Source organism: Macaca thibetana, chromosome 4, assembly GCF_024542745.1.
Source record: "Macaca thibetana thibetana isolate TM-01 chromosome 4, ASM2454274v1, whole genome shotgun sequence".
Taxonomy (NCBI): domain Eukaryota; kingdom Metazoa; phylum Chordata; class Mammalia; order Primates; family Cercopithecidae; genus Macaca; species Macaca thibetana.
The window spans coordinates 27,366,879-27,384,533 of NC_065581.1; the positions used below are offsets into that span (position 1 = coordinate 27,366,879).

At 41.2% G+C, this 17,655-nt stretch overlaps 2 non-coding genes across 2 annotated transcripts; one reads left to right on the plus strand and one right to left on the minus strand.

Moving 5' to 3' along the window:
* Positions 1-8,453: 8,453 nt before the first annotated feature.
* TRNAK-UUU (transfer RNA lysine (anticodon UUU)) lies at positions 8,454-8,526 on the plus strand. Its single transcript has one exon. It is a non-coding gene; the product is annotated as a tRNA-Lys (tRNA).
* Positions 8,527-14,831: 6,305 nt separating this feature from the next.
* TRNAD-GUC (transfer RNA aspartic acid (anticodon GUC)) lies at positions 14,832-14,903 on the minus strand. The gene has a single exon. It is a non-coding gene; the product is annotated as a tRNA-Asp (tRNA).
* Between the last annotated feature and the right edge of the window lie 2,752 nt (positions 14,904-17,655).

Below are 17,655 nucleotides of genomic sequence, written 5' to 3' on the forward strand. Positions count from 1 at the left end.
CCAGAGAAAATTGATCTCAAATAGGATAATTTCTAGTACTGTTATTTGACTTTGAAAATAAAAAAAATATTTGGGTAGCAGCTACAAAGGTCAAGTCAACGCTAGGGGAAAGAAAATCATGTGGGCATCTGATTTCTCTACAACAGCATCAAATGCCTGAAGACAGTAGAGTAACACCTACCATACACTCAAGGAAATATAGGGTGAATAAGGGGTTGTATATATTCAGAAAGCTGCATTTTTAAGTCAAATATTCTGGATAAACCACTTAAAAATGCAAGAAGTCAGGATATATTGATCACATAGACTTTCCTTCAATAAACACCTACACAAAGTATTATTCTAGGCAAACAAACAAACAATTAAAATGACTGGGGAAACTGGAGCAAAACAATTAACATGGGGCACTGAATGTATTAAACTGCAGATCACCAAAACAGTGAGAAAGATAAGAGTAACTGAAGAAAATGGAAATGGTATATGCTCTGACAATATTGAGATGATATAACTAAAAATTTGAAGGAGTACGGAGCAATACTGGAGAATTTAGGTTCACTGTACAATCTCTAATAACTAAGATAAAAAGTCTTATTTAAGAATGACAAACATTCTGTGCCTATGATTATTTAACTGAACCAAAGCAAACAGTGAGAAACTAAAATTTGGTTGGAAATAAGATGGAAAGGAGAGAAGAGAAAGCAACTCTATTCTGTGAGTTAGTTCCAAAAGAAATCTGAACAGCCAACCTTCAGAACAGAACTCTGCTAAGAGCTGAAAACATTGTGAGTAATGTTAGTAGTCAATTACAACAAAGGCAAATGCCTTTGAATGACTTCCCCTGGCTCTTGATGTGTGGATAGATATTACCAATACTGCTTAGTTTACTTGATAATAGGGAATGCTGACTTAGAATTACAAGTAACTGAAACATTATTCCCTCCAAAAAATTTCATTCTTTTCATTAGTGGGCCTATACTAGAAAAAAATTTGCTCAATTCTATAGTTATATTTTGAATTTTGTTAAAAATGTTGTTTTCTCAGCTGAGTGTGGTGGCTCACGCCTGTAATCCTAGCAATTCCGGAGGGCAAGGCAGGTGGATCACCTGAGGTCATGAGTTCAAGACCAACCTGGCCAACATGGTGAAACCCTGTCTTTAAAAAATAAAAAAATTAACCCGGCTTGATGGCGGGTGCCTGTAACCTCAGCTACTTAGGAGGCTGAGGTAGGAGAATCACTTGAACCTGGGAGGCAGAGGTTGCAGTGAGCTGAGATTGCACTATTACACTCCAGCCTGGCCTACAGAGTGAGACTCCATCTCAAAACAAACAAACAAACAAATGTTGTTTTTTCTCTTACAATTTAAAACTTACAGAATATCCTTGAGTTTTCCTCTTGACCCATCTGGTCTTTTTACAGAAAACATTGGCTGACTCATAACAACATAGATCATGTTGGACTAGGGTAATATGAAGTAGGGCAGGAATACTTGAAATTGTCAGCTACTGGAATTTGATGACATTTCTAGGAACAAGAAAATTTTACCTTTTAGAGGAGTTCATTTGGGGGACTTGAATTCAAACTCCTAATATTTGACTCAAAGTTCTCATGGTATTACGTCTTTACATTGTTTCAAAGTAATATTCTGGGTATTCTATCTGAGAAACAAACAAATATAATTAAGTAGGCAAAACCAAGCAAACAAAACACCACCAGATCACCAACCACACACAAAATGGGTAAAATTAGATACCCGATTGCCAATTGTTGCTTGTAATATTTGTATTATCTTTCATGGGAAATGAAAGCCTCTGAAAGCTACTAATTAGAGGGCTAATAAATACAAGTATGAAAACTGACCAGTGCATGAACATCTTTCACCTTAATCAAGTCAGGAAACCACTTGTGATAGACTGAATAGTGGCCCCTCACAGATGTCCACATGCTAATCCCAGAAACCTATGAATACGTTACCTTACATGGCAAAAGAGATTTTGCAAAGTAATTAAGTTTTGAGATGAGAAAAGTATCCCAGATGATCCAGTTGGGCCCAATATTATAAAAGGGAAGTCAAGAGTGAAAGAGACAGAAAAAGAATATGTGATGATGCAACCAGAGGATAGAGTGATGTATGTGCTTTGAAAATGGAGGACTAGCCAGGTGCAGTGGCGCACATCTGTAATCCCAGCACTTTAGGAAGCCATGGTGGGCAGATTACGAGGTCAGGAGTTTGAGACCAGCCTGGCCAACATGGAGAAATCCCATCTCTACTAAAAATACAAAAAATTTAGCTGGGCGTGGTGGCAGACACCTGTAATCCCAGCTACTTGGGAGGCTGAGGCAAGGAGAATCACTTGAACCTTGGAGACAGAGGTTGCAGTGAGCCAAGATCATACCATTGCACTCCAGCCTGGGCAGCAGTGCGAGACTCTGTCTCAAAAAAAAAAAAAAAAAAAAAAAAAAAAAAAAAGAAAAGAAAGGAAAAAGAAAATGGAGGACTGTATCCCTTGAATCAAGGGATACAGGTGGCTGCTAAGAGCTGGAAAAGGCAAGGAAACAGATTCTCTTTTGAAGCCTCAGGAGGAACAAAGTCCTGCTTGATCTTAGACTTCTGACTGTATGAGAATAAATTTGTGTTAAGTCACCAAGTTTGTGGTAATTTGTTGCAATAGCAAAAGGAAACTAACACATGACTTATTACTCAATAGTGATTACAAAACAAAGGGAGAGGTTCTTCCTAATCCAGGGTTTCTCAATCTCAGCACTATTGATATTTTAGGCTAGAGAATTCTTAGTTGGTTGCAGATGCTGTCCCATGCACTGTAGAATGTTTAGCAGCATCACTGATAACTAATCACTAGATGCAAGTAGCACCCTTCCCCAGTGTGACAACCAGAAATATCTCTAGACTTTGGCAAAATCACTCCTAGTTGAGAACCACTGTTCTTGTTCTTCTGACTCTCACATCTCTCTTATCTTAAGCCATAGAATGTATCACATCCCATCTCTTTACTTCACCCACTATACAATTAGGCTATCAAGAAGAAATGAATGAGAGGAAAAAATGAGAGAGATAAAAGCCAGTGAGTAAAGTGATGGGGAGAAGGTATATGAGGAATGAAAGAAGAAGGCCAGCAGGTGAAGAAAAAGAAGCAGCTCTGGTGAGAACAACGGAGAAGGAACGACATGCAGAAATATGGAAGAATACTCAAAATGCCTGCCACTTACTCTCACAGAGAAGTTAAAGGTCTGAAAATAGGAACAAATAGCCCTCTCCTTATCTATATTTTAAGGCCTGGATTTTAGGACTGAGCTATTACTATTATTCCATGTAGAAATTTGTAAATATGTAATTTTTATTGAAAGGACAGAGGAAAGAAGAAAGAGGGAAAGGATTTCTAAACCACACTAGTCCAAAAAGAGCTGAAAGAAGGGCAATGTTCTAATGAAGAAAGTGAGGAAGAGCAACATTTGGTGCGCCTGCCAAAGAATTTTTTAAAAAGAGTAGGGTAGTAAAACAGTTAACATGAGAAGTTGCAGATCTTGAATCTGTGGCATATGCAAAATAGGTATGTCAGAAGTGGGATTCAGACCCATGCCTCCATTTGGAGATCCGAACCCCCAGAGGGGGAAGCCTAAGCTTGAGTCTGGTGCCTTAGACCACTCGGCCATCCTGACACCTGCATGGAGTGGGTGGTTCAATCATCTACTTACTGTAATCAATAGTCAATCTGTTCCAGAGACTGTGTTCAGTTGTACAGTGAAAACTAAACTAATTGCAAAACAGAAGAGGAGTAAAGCTGAGTTTTGATGGAAGTAGAGACTATCACTATGGCACACAGTTAAGGCAGCCCCAGAGCCAAGGAGCCGGGTGTATTGAGACCCCACTCCCGCCCACACCTCCCCTTAATTCGTTGCCCACCAAGATTCCCTCCTCCCACTCACCCACCAGCCCCACAATCCAAGTCAGTCCCCACGGTGTGGGAATTTCACATATCTGTAGATCTTGTTAGTGATGGCTGTGGAGACCTTTTCTGCTAGCTTGTTTTGATGCTTACACTCTCTTCTCACAATTAAATTGAAAAGTAACATAGGTAAGGAGGGAGCCAGTGAGAAAGGCTTGAACGCCCCCCTTTAAACCTGTCTTCCAGCATCCAAATCGTCCTTCTAAGTTTAGGTGGTGGCATATTGCACACTCTTCCTGTGTTTCTCCCCAGATCCCACACTTGTTCCAGCACTTTCTTCACCCACTGGCTTTTATCTCTCTCATTTTTTCCTCTCATTCATTTTTTTCCTGATAGCCTGGGTAAAGGGGATACGAAAGTGAAGGGATGTGATATATGGTTCGATTTGTGCTAATAGAGGTACGAGTAAAAAGGGTTAATGGCTATTACCAAGCAATAAACTGTATCTGCCTTCCCTTCTCCCTCCTTTCAGTGATGAAGGTGAGAGGCTCACAGCTATCCCTGCTTTTATTTTGTAGCGAAGGGCTTCCAGCATTACAGACACATTGTAAATCAGTTATCGGAGAGTTGCAGGCTATTTTGTGAATGGACAATGGCCAAAGAGAAGTTGGTCTTGTTGTTGTTTACTTGTCTGTCATTTTAAAACAACAACAGCAACAACAAAAACAGGGTCTTCTTTGGTTACCCAGCCTGGAATGCAGTGGCTATTTACAGGTGTGATCATAGTGTACCGCAGCCTGGAACTGCTGGTCTCAAGCAATCCTCCTGCCTCAGCCTTCCAAGTAGCTAGGACTTCTATTAATAATTTCTTGATCTAGCTGTAGCATGTAAAATATTTTAACAACATTTAGAGATGTGGAAAGAATGAAAACCTTGAGTCAGATATCAGTGGGATTGAATTCAGGCTCCACCCTTATGAGAACCTTGCAGTGGTCCAGAAAAAGGTGATGATGGTTTGGACTAGATGATGGTGGGCGTCAGATGCACCACATGAGGAATAAGAGCCAATAGCTTTATCCATAGGGAAGAGTAAAAGGATGTGAACCATGGGCAAGAAGCCTATTTAACAATCAATAGACTAGGTTCTACCCCCTACAAGGCCATCATCGCAATTTGTCAGCCCATGCTCACAATATCACAAGCCAAAATTAACAGACTAGAGAACTAAATCAAAGTAGAAATTCTCACCAGTGAAAGAACGTTTTAAATGCTTAAAGAAGGGCTTTTTTTTTTTTTTTTCCGGAACCAACACAACTGGAGGCAGGCTTTGGCAGATCTATAATATCTAAATGATGGAAGGTAGTGAAACATCCAGAATAGTTTTGAGCAGGACTATCAAAAAGTTTATTATTGGCCGGGCGCGGTGGCTCATGCTCGTAATCCCAGCACTTTGGGAGGCCGAGGCGGGTGGATCACAAGATCAGGAGATCAAGACCGTCCTAGCTAACACGGTGAAACCCCGTCTCTACTAAACAAAAGTTAGTCGGGCTTGGTGGCGGGCGCCTGTAGTCCCAGCTACTCTGAGGGCTGAAGCAGGAGAATGGCATGAACCCAGGTGGAGCTTGCAGTGAACTGAGGTCGCGCCACTACACTCCAGCCTGGGCGACAGAGCGAGACTCTGTCTCAAAAAAAAAGAAAGTTTATTATTTATAGAATCTTCATCTAAAGGAAATTGTTCCATTTAGAAAAGTGACCTATTTTTTTCTTTAAGTGAGAATGCCTCTAATCTATAACGACTTGATGACACTCACATGAAGATCAGAAGTGATTGGATTAGATCTCAAATGCAGCCAATGAAGTGACCTGTGAGAGGGTGTGAGCAAAAGCTTCAATGTTGAACACCAATGGGATTTTCTCAGTTAAGTAGACCAAACATATTTTACTATTTTTTTGGCTTTCAAAGTGGGAAATACTGAGAGATATGGTCACACGGTAGAAGAAAATGTGACTTGACAAAAAAAGAAGACATGAAAGAATTTACTGATTCATTATTCACTGTTGCCCTGAGTATAAATCAGGAAACTCTTATTGTTGATGAAGGTGGTAGAAGAATCCAGCATGAATCCTAACAGATTAAGAGTGCTTCCCAGATGAAATGTGGCTGACCTAATTTTAAAACTCCCACTCATGCCAGGTTTTGCTTGGTAATATAAGGAGAGGGTGGAAGAAGAGAGTATACACCAAGTGGATCGGCTTATGAGCCTGCCAAGAAAGGCAGCATGTTGCCCTGAAAGAAAATAGCCTGCTTTATTCCAGCTATGCTAATCCAACCTTTCTGGAAGCCAGGCATATGGCAAGATTTGTTGCTTTCTTGGCCTGCCCTGCTCAGGAATGTAGCCTTTTGCTTTCTTGTGGGCAAAGCTGACTTTATTGATTTGTTCATTCATTCATTCATTTCACAAATATTTGTTGAATGCACAGCCAAGTTCTGATTCTGTAATTGGTACCAAAGATACAGAAGTGGAGCAGTGCAGGGAGACAGAAAAATACATAAAACTGATGGGTGCCAACGCACTCTCACCAAAGGCCGCCAGGGACACACCTGGAGTTGAGTTTATTACATGTTGCAGTGAGGGAGAACACACACAGTGGAAACCACGGGTGTCTCACTAATAGGGTGTTAGAAAAAAAATTATAAAATTTAGACTTTGGCGGGGTGATTTGAGACAGGCTTTAAGAAAGTAGGGCTTTGCCGTGCTTTGGATACTGTCAGGAAGTAGGGGTAATTTTTGTTGTTGTTGTTGAGACGCAGTCTCGCTCTGTCGCCAGGTTGGAGTGCAGTGGCGCGATCTCGGCTCACTGCAAGCTCCGCCTCCCGGGTTCACGCCATTCTCCTGCCTCAGCCTCCCCTTCTGCCCACTACTTCAAAAAATAGAAAAAAATAGCCAGGAGTGGTGGCAGGCTCCTGTAATCCCAGCTACTTGGGAGCCTGAGGCAGGAGAATGGCCTGAACGCAGGAGGCGGAGCTTGCGGTGAGCCGAGATCGCGTCACTGCGCTCTGGCCTGGGCGACAGAGCGAGACTCCGTCTCAAAAAAAAAAAAAAAAAAAAAAAAAAAAGAAAAAGGAAAAGGAAAAGAAAAAGGAAAAGGAAAAAGAAAAGCTGGCTTATTTATTTATTTATTTATTTATTTATTGAGATGGAGTCTCGCTCTGTCGCCCAGGCTGGAGGGCAATGGTGCGATCTTGGCTCACTGCAACCTCTGCCTCCCGAGTTCAAGCGATTCTCCTCCGTCCCTCTCCCGGGTAGCTGATTACAGGTGCCCACCACCAAGCCCAGCCAATTTTTTTTTTTTTTTTTGTATTTTTATTAGAGACCGGGTTTCGCCATTTTGGCGAGGCTGGTTTCAAACTCCTGACTTCAAGTGATCCACCTATCTCAGCCTCCCAAAGTGCTGTGGTTACAGGCGTGAGCCACGGTGCCCGGCCTAAAACAACAGGCCGGGCGTGGTGGCTCAAGCCTGTAATCCCAGCACTTTGGGAGGCCGAGACGGGCGGATCACGAGGTCAGGAGTTCGAGACCATCCTGGCGAACACGGTGAAACCCCGTCTCTACTAAAAAATACAAAAAACTAGCCGGGCGAGGTGGTGGGCGCCTGTAGTCCCGGCTACTCGGGAGGCTGAGGCAGGAGAATGGCGTAAAAACCCGGGAGGCGGAGCTTGCAGTGAGCTGAGATCCGGCCACTGCACTCCACCCTGGGCGACATAGCGAGACTCCGTCTCAAAAAAAAAAAACAAAAACAAAAAAACAATAGAGTTACAGTTCTGGGTTAGGCAGTCCAGGTCTGGCACAGCTCCTCATGGAACAAGTCTCTTCCTGTCTTCCTCTTCTGCCAAATTTGCTGTGGGGTTTTTGTCCCCATGGTCCCTCTTTACAGGTGCTCAAAATATCTCAAGAATTAATGAATACTGAACAAACCACGAGCACTATTTCCTGAACTCCCAGGCCATTCTTGTCTTTGAATGAATTGGGGCTCCAGACAAAATGCGAAGAGAAAATTAGAGGGGGACTTGTATTTTTATTTCCTCCTACCTCTGAAGAACCTAGACATTCCACTTCTGAAAGTGTGGGAAAAATACCAAATGGAGCAACAGAGAACCTTCATCTTCTTTCCACACTTTTTAATCCTCTCGAGGATTCTCCTCAGGCCAATCGTTCCTTAAAACCGTCTCCACCTCCTGGTTCCTCCCTCCAAGATGGCGAGGGAGCCCGCAAATTCGGTCTCCCAGGACCCCTCTGCCCAGAGCAACGAACTCCCTTTGGCAATATAGGAATAATCTTCATTCTCCCTGCAATTGTGTACATGAATAGGCTGTTTAATGAAAGTACAGTGTGGAGGTTAAATTATCTGCTTGGTGATTAAATGGCTTAGGTGATTGAGCTCCAACCCTGGTAGTTTCTGAAACCATGGATTTCCTGCAGCTTTTCTTGGCAAGCCAATTACTGATGGGACTACATTATTTAAAGAATGAAGAAGGCTATCGCAGGAGGGCCTGGGTAGCTCAGTCGGTAGAGCATCAGACTTTTAATCTGAGGGTCCAGGGTTCAAGTCCCTGTCCAGGCGTTAAGCATAGTTTTGATTTCTGCCACATGTAGAAGTCAAAACAGAAAACTTCTGCCGTATGTGTCGAAACAGTCCTACCCTCAAACCTTTGCTAGGTTTAACTTACTTATACCCTCCAAAGACTAAATCACATATTTGTAAGAAAATTTAGGATTATGGTAAAGATACTATAACAAGTAACTTGCACTGGAGTTACTGGATAGCTACTTTCAAATTCCCTTACGTGGTGGGGGATAACTACCTCATTCTAGAGGGTGTTGCAGTTTGGGAGCACCCTAGTAGCATGTAGACTGAGAGCAGTGGCCTTTGTCTTGTTCATCTCCGAGTTTCCCGGGTCTTAGACAAGATGGTAGTACACAAAACCCTGCAAGAAACACGAACTAAAATCCAGACAGATTTTGAAATTGTCAGTCATCCATTTTGTGCTTTCATTACAAAGCTACTGTCCTCACCTTAAGATATAATCTAAAAAAAAAAAAAAACCAGAAATGGGCTTCTGTGCATTTTTTCTGTGTACAGCACTATAGATTTTTATAAGACTTGAAATGGGTTTTAGACAAAAAGTCGAGGTTTTTACCCAGTGGATACTCTGAGCACAGTAAGTGCATATTCTTTATGACTGTTCCCTCATTTTCACTAAGTCATATGTACCCTAGAGGAGTAAAGCTAACAAGATTTCTATTAGAGAAATTCTGTATTTGAAAAGTTGTGGAAGTTTTCCCGCCTTCAAAGTGGACCTCAGAAATCAGTAGGCAGGGCAGCAGGAATTGTCAGTCCCTGGTTGCACCTGACATAAAAATGAAGTATTTTTTTTTAGCAGAAACAGGTATTGAAAGGTCAAAAATCTGCTGTTCCCCAGACTTAAACCTCCAGCTCTCTCCTAGGTCCTAATTCAGCTGGTGAAATGATGAGATCTGTAAGAAGAGTGAGAGGAATTCAGGGTTTCAAAGACTTTCAGGGTCTCCCAAAGTGTGTCTCAATCACCTGGGGACTCATGTTTCTTCCTGAACTTGAGGAGATGTGTCCAATTTAGTAATGACTGGAGTGAACAAGGTTTCTTCTTCAGAGGAATTAAAAGATACAGAAAGAGGCCAGACTCAGTGGCTCATCCCTGTAATCCCAGCACTTTGGGAGGCCAAAGTGGGCAGATCACTTGAAATCAGGAGTTCAAGACCAGCCTGGCCAACATGGTGAAGCCCCATTACTACTAAAAATGCAAAAATTACCTGGGCGTGGTGGCATGCGCCTGTAGTCCCAGCTACTCAGGAGGCCGAGGCAGGAGAATTGCTTGAACCTGGGAGGTGGAGGTTGCAGAGAGCCAAGATCACGCCACTGGACTCCAACCTGGGTGACAGAGTGAGACTCAGTCTCAAATAAATAAATAAATAAAAATAAAAGATAGGGAAAGCATAATGAAAGTTATAACTTACAACACAAGACAGAGGATTTAAATCTGTTGTCCCCTTCAACATTCTTTCTGCACTTTCACAATTGGGATTTCCTGGGTTATTTAAGGTTGGGTGGGAAGTGGAATGACTGCCCACTTCCAAGGGTTTGGCAGGCATAGAAGACCATTTCCCATGTCTCTCGTGCTTCTCCCTTTTTAGCACACCCATCCTAATGCTAACTTTTCCTTTCTCCTCTCCTCCACCTTTCCCTAGGCCCTTCTTCTTTTCCCTCTTGTCTTCTCTTTTCTTCTACCTTTCATTCTCTGTTACCTCTCATTTGCTACTTAAGTGTTTCCTTTCCCATCCATAAGGGCAAAGTTGAATGAATCACTTGGTAATGCATCACCTTGAACATCAGAGATTCCATATTAATCCATGTCCTCTTCTAATATGTTTCATCACATCTTATCTTAAGGTCCATCTCATTCAAAGACAAGAATGACCTGGATGTTGAAAAAGTAATATTTGCTGCCACGGTCATATTCGACCTTCAGTCATGCATGAGCACCTTTGCAGAGGAAGAAAGGAAGCAATGAGGTAAGAACCAAGACAACAAGAGACTTCACAATGTTTCCTGCAATAATGTCAGTTTCAAAATAAGTAAATAAATAAATAAATAAACAAATAAACCAAAACCATGGAAAATGATGAAAGGCTAGATTTTGTCAGGTATGGGACAGGGCAGGAAACAGAAAGCAGTGGCTGTGATTTACATAAATGGTGCTGTTCTTCTCTCCTGGGGGACTCAGAGTTGGGGAAAACAGAATAATTTTGGAGTCCACAAGTGCCATATTGAAAATATTAGTATGGTTTCACCCATCGAGGTCTGTGTTGTAGGTCCAGCATACATCTGCTGTGCAATCTAACTTTGCATAAGGTGCCAAGAAAACAGTTCTATGGATTCACATAAATTCATTCAGCTCAACACAGAGGTACAATTTTATTCTTCATTCTTGATTTATTTTCCTTCTGTTTTCATTCATTTCCTCCATCCCCCTTCCTTTCATCCCAAGAGTCTCCTGCATTTCTTTCTTCTCTGAATATTATGTACTAGCAACCTCTGGCCAAAGAATGAGATGGATATGAGGGTGAGTGTAGGCATAGCTCTGAGCTTGTAAAGGTGAAAGCTATACAAAGCGAAGTGGAACCCAAGTTAATTTTAAGATTTCATGAGTTTTCTGTAGCCTGGGAACATTAGATTCAGGTTTTTCTTCCTTCCCAAATTTTACATTCTCTGACTTTTTCTGCTCAAGTAAGCATTTCCCTTGTCAAAGTGAGTATTGTGGAAATTGCTTTATCAGCATTAAAAGATGGTAGAAAAGAGATTTTAAAAAGTGCTACATGTAATGGGATATTTTGACTGTATATTTAATTTAATATAAATTAAAACAGGACTTTCAAGTATTAAGCCCATTGTATAAGCTCTGTTTAGAGAAGGGGTGATTATCCCTACAGTTTCTCATTGAGCAGCCCAGGTTAGCTTGTTATTAAACTTGGAAAGCATGAATGCCTCCTAATGGAAGATTACTGCAACCTTAATTCCATGGTCCCACCCATTAAGGTCCTTATACCAAATATTATTGTAATTACTGACACCATCTAATTGTTAACTGATATATACTCTGTAGTTATAGATTTGTCTACTACGTTTTGTTTAGTGGCTATTTCAATGCCTCAAATCTTCTCAGTTTGTCTGCATCTGTGAGGGAACACAGTACACTTTTACCTCTCTACCATGGATTATCTCATATGGCTTGCCATAGCACATAATCTTTGCCAGCAAGATCTTAACTGCATCCAACTTTCTCCAGAAATATAGGTGTGATATTTATTGATGGCATTCTTCTCTGCGGAGACTTATTTGACACACACACTCACTCAAGACATACAAACATTTGGCTGAGTGCGGCGGGTCACACCTGTAATCCCAGCACTTTGGGAGGCCGAGGTGGGTGGATCACCTGAGGTCAGGAGGTCTAGACCAGCCTGCCCAACATGGTGAAACCCCGTCTCTACTAAAAATAAAAAAATTTGCTGGGCATAGTGGTGGACACCTGTAATCCCAGCTACTCAGGAGGCTGAGGCAGGAGAATCACTCGAACCCAGGAGGAGGGTGTTGCAGTGAGCCAAGATTGCATCATTGCACTCCAGCCTGGGTGACAAGAGTGAAACTCTAAAAAAAAAAAAAAAGACATACAAACATTCACAAAGGACCTCACAATAAAGGGATGGGTTATTGCCCCTCATGTGCAAAAATAAAATTATATAATTATCTCCTCTATTATTGGATGTTGAACTTTGACAAAATTATTACCACTTTCTAAGACACTCTTAAGAATAGTTGGATAGTCCTTTAGCATTATAAAATACATACACCTCAAGCCACAAGCCAATCAACATCTTGCTTTCTTACTCATCCTTCAACCTAGCACTCCCACTTTGAAATATTTATACTTAGGATACATTTCCAACAATATGAAACTATCTACACACATTAACTGCAGGACTACTTGAAACTGCAAAATACTGGAAACTACCTAAACTACCAAACATAGGATATTTATTGAATGAACTATTGTTTCACATGTAATGGTGTAATATGTAGTTATAAAAAGGAATGAGGGCCAAGTGCAGTGGCTCATGCCTGCAATCCTGGCATTTTGGAAGGCGGTGGCAGAAGGACTATTTGAGCACAGGAGTTTGAGACTAGCCTGGGTAAAATAGTGAGACCCTGTCTCTTCAAAAAATAATAATAATAAATTAGCTAGGTATGGTGGCGTATGACTGTGGTCCCAGCCACTAGGGAGGCTCAGGTGGGAGGATTGCTTGAGCCCAAGTGGTCAAGGCTGCAGTGTGAATTCCTTCAGTCACTTGGATTGCAGAGCCTTAGATTGGCTGTATCTCTGTACTGGCAGATTTTGACTGTCTCAGTTGACTCAGTGGACTTTTTGTTAAACCTGGACAACAGAAGCAACATGCATCCTGAAATATTAGTACCATCTACTGAAGCCTGCTGAAGTCTCTTCATACCACAAACAACAGATCTTCTAAATGAGGGAGAGCAAGTAGGGAGTGAGAGAAGAAAGATCTTGTAGAACTGCCAGAGAATGCATTTGTTTTCACTCATCTTTGTTCATATGAAGTCCCTAAGAAACAGTATAAACTAAGGAAAGAGTAAGACCTTAAAATATCCCATCCAACTGTGGTAATAAAGTTAAAAACATACACTGACCAGATTTACAACTGGATAAACAGAGGGACAGAACTAAGTGACCTGGTTAAAGGTGTCTCTGTCTCTGCTAACTCCTCCTTAATAACTCGATTTGAAATGGTGCATAATAACTTAAAGTTTCATGTGTTACAAAAAATTGTCAGAATCTTGGAAATGGGCAACAGAAATGATTGGGTGTCTTTTCAGTGAAGTGTTGGGCATTGTCTAATAGACCTCTGGAAATTACTTGATTGTGAGTGTGTACCTTTGACCAAATTTTTATTTGTTAAACTGTTCTAGGACTCCGCAGGAGAAAAGCTGACTTGTAGATAACTGATAGTAATGCAAATGATATTTGTCCATACCAACTCAAATACATTTTGTCTGATAGAAATATAATTAATTTCCAGTAGAAAATATAACCCCAGATATTACATTTTACTGTCCTGTATAGATTATTATTTTATTATTATTATTATTATTGAGATGGAGTTTCGCTCTGTTGCCCAAGCTGGAGTGCAGTGGCACCATCTCGGCTCACTGCAACCTCCGCCTCCCAGATTCAAGCCATTCTCCTGCCTCAGCCTCCCGAGTAGCTGTGATTACAGGCGCACGACACCCTACCTGGCTAATTTTTGTATTTTTAGTAGAGACAGGATTTCACCAGTTGGTCAGGCTGGTTTCGAACTCCTGACCTCGTGATCTGTCTGCCTCCGCCTCCCAAAGTGCTGGGATCACAGGCGTGAGCCACCACGCCGGGCCTTTCCTGTATAGATTATTAATCAGTTTTCCATTTATCATTTACTTATTAATTTCCCCAAGAATCCTAAGATACAAATTATTAAATTCACAGATGGAAGGAGAGGACAAAATAACCCAAGACATCGCCCAATTTGCAAGTGATGCAGCCTAAATGTAAACTTCACCACCCACCCCAGTAGTTCGGCCCTTTCTGCCTCAAAGTCACTCCTGTGGCAGGCCGGCCTCAAACGACTCTCACCAACTAGCATGCTTGGAACACACTAAGGCAAAGAAAAACGCATTTCTTGTTCCCAACCAACCAGTCGAGGAATGAAAATTCCCAATTAGAGATCCTGGCGTGTTTCTAGAGTCAGCTGAACACACTTTGAATACTGGCGCGTTCGGTGACCTCTCTTCCCAGAGAGAAGGTGGCAGTGGACTTCCATCAGATGATGGCTTGCTGCGTGAACCCATTGATAAACCAATACGCAGGAATCAGACCTAAAATGACAAAACCAGGGCCAGGCGCGGTGGCTCACGCCTGTAATCCCAGCACTTTGGGAGGCTGAGGTGGGTGGATCACCTGAGGTTGGGAGTTTGAGGTCAGCCTGGCCAACATGGAGAAATCCCATCTCTACTAAAAATATAAAATTAGCCGGGTGGCGCATGGCTGTAATCCCAGCAGGAGCCTAAGGCAGAGAATCGCTTGAACCCGGGAGAGGGAGGTTGCAGTGAGTTGAGATCGCGCCATTGCACTCCAGCCTGGTCAACAATAGTGAAACTCCTTCTCAATAAATAAATAAATAAAACCAGAAAGAGCTGCTTTCTGAGATTGGCCTTATTAAGGCCTGACTCGCTTTATAACATTGGTATTATAAAGGTTGGAATCAAAAGCATCCATTTGTCTCCCCGTCGGGGAATCGAACCCCGGTCTCCCGCGTGACAGGCGGGGATACTCACCACTATACTAACGAGGAAGCCTTGAAGTAGTGCTAAGAAGTTCATATATTGAAGTGGTATTCATACATTGACTACTGAATTTTTCCTTGACAGAGGCCCTAAAAAATGCTAATCTTCATATTAAAAAGTTGTTATAAGATTCTATAAAACAGATTTCCCATGTTGCTTCGAAAACCTGAAAACGGCAGTTCTGCAAAAGATTATGACTTTGCTGAAAATAGTTCTAGGTCATGAATAGCAAAGAAATCTTCATTAATAGTAAGGAGCACAGTAAACTTAAAAAACTTCCTCTGCTCGAAATATCCTCCTTTCTTCTTCAACTCAAGTTTATTCATTATAGGTTTACCTCAAGGTCACCGTCCCCCAGGATTTTTTCTCAGACCAATGTGAGTTAGATGCCCTTCCTCTGGTTCTGTTTACCATGATAAAAATATACATATATTAATTTCTACATTTCCTTTCATAAAGGATCTTAAAGTCTAGGTTTTAGATTTTGCAGCATTGACATTAAATACGTGTTTATTTTTGTATAGCCGTTTAGTAGTAGAAATCCCATTCCTAGGAATGTGTTTCAGTGAAATTCCAGCTGAGCTCAATAAGTGGCTTCACAGAAATAAGATATTAATTGTACCAATTTGATGTAAAGGGAATTAAAGGCAACCTGATGTGCATCAGAAATCTGAATAAGTGTGTACTGAGAGAAAATCAGCAAGTTTTCTAGCACTGCTATAACATGTCACAAACTGGGTGGTTTAAAACAATAAAAATTTGCTCTCAGTTCTGTTGTCTAGGAGTCTGAAATCAAAGTGTCTGCAGTCACCCTCTCTGAAGGCTCTAGGGAAGAATATTTCCTTGCCTCTTCCTAGTTTCTGATGTCTCCTGGAAACCTCTAGTGTACCTTGGGTTGTAGTTGCGTAATTCCTATCTCTGTCTCTGTTGTTATGTGGCCTTCTTTTCTCTGTGTCTCTGTATGCCTTCTCTTCTTATAAAGACACCAGTCATTGGATTTAAGCCTCGCCCTAATCCAGTATGACCTCATCTTAACTAATTACGTCAGCCAAGACCCTATTTTCAAATAAAGTCACATTTTGAGGTTCTGGATGGACACAAACTTGGGGCAACATTATTTAATCCACTACAACTAAGAATGAAGAAGTGTTATATGCATGAGCTTAATTAACTACACCAAAGTAAACATTGAGAGCTGTAAAATCACTGATTACAATTGGCTGTGGGTGAGAGGGAAGAGAGGCGGGGAGGAAGAATATGCAATCTTGCATTGTTAATTGTTCAAACTAAGGAAACAAAGAGATTGTCTAAAGAAATACAATAACCAAGCTCTTAAATAATAATGTAATGATGAAGATAACAAATAGATAAAAATTACAAACTTTCTAAAAATATCAGAAGAGGTAGAATGACAAAATAGCTTATTTTCAAAATAGAAACTGAAAACTTAAATAAGTGGAAAAACATATCATGTTTACAGATAAGAAGACTTAATATCTCAACCATATCATTTCTTCCCAAACTGATCTATTGATTCAGTGTAATTTCAACATAAATTCCAAAAGTGTTTTTCCAAGGATTTGATAAACTGGTTGTAAAATTATATGGAAGTGCATAGGAACTATAATAGCAAGAACACTTACTAAAAATAAGGAGAAAATTGCCAACAAACTTGCAGAACTTATTAGACATTCCAGAAATTCATATATTAAAACACGTAGATATAAAATCTTGAGTTGACAAAATACAAAAAAGAGCTCATTAAAGAAAAACTCGTACATATATAAACTCTGGTATATTGACTGAGGGTTATGCCAGATCATAGGAGAGTTGGGGGTATTTAATGAATGAAGCCAGGAATATAATATTCTTATAGAGGGAAACACGAAGTTGGGTAAAGATTAACACCATGAGCTGGGCACGGTGGCTCACGCCTGTAATCCCAGCACTTTGGGAGGCTGAGGTGGGTGGATTGCCTAGGTCAGGAGTTCAAGACCAACTTGGCCAACATAGTGAAACCCCGTCTCTACTAAAAATACAAAAAATTAGCCGGGCTCGGCGGCAGGCACCTGTAATCCCAGCTACTCGGGAGGCTGAGACAGGAGAATCGCTTGAACCTGGGATGTGGAGGTTGCAGTGACGCAAGGCAATGTCGTTTCACTCCAGCCTCGGCAACGTCGTTTCACTCCAGCCTCGGCAACAAGAGAAAAACCCTGTCTAAAAAAAAAAAAAAAAAAAAAGATTAACACCATGAAGATCAAGGACATAAATGTCAAGAACAAAATTTGCAATTCTTACTAGTATTTATACAAATCAATCAGGACTGCGTATACACTAGTTAGGTAGTAAGATGGAGACATTTAATACAACAAATTGGCTACACTAGTGATAGAGAAACTGATGACAAATGGGACAGAGATTAGCAAGAACTGGAAATCACTAAAGGCCAAAAGCCTCTGCCACCTGGAAGAACCTGAAGCCGCAGCAGGCTTACCCTTCAGGCTCTTGACACATTAAGATGTAGCAGAAGCCCAGGAGGGATGGGTAATACCCTGTTTCCACTTTTCCTTCTTCCCTTTCATCTCCATTCAGTGCCTAACATTGGTTAAGTCCAGCCAGAAGTCAGTTGACAAGGGAGTCTGGGAAACGCAGTTTACGTCATTGCAGTGTAGAGCAAAAAAGAGCATGGGTGATGAGTAAGTCTGAGCAAAAACAGCTAAGTGAACTCTACCTCTTTTGCTACTCAACATCCAATCTCAG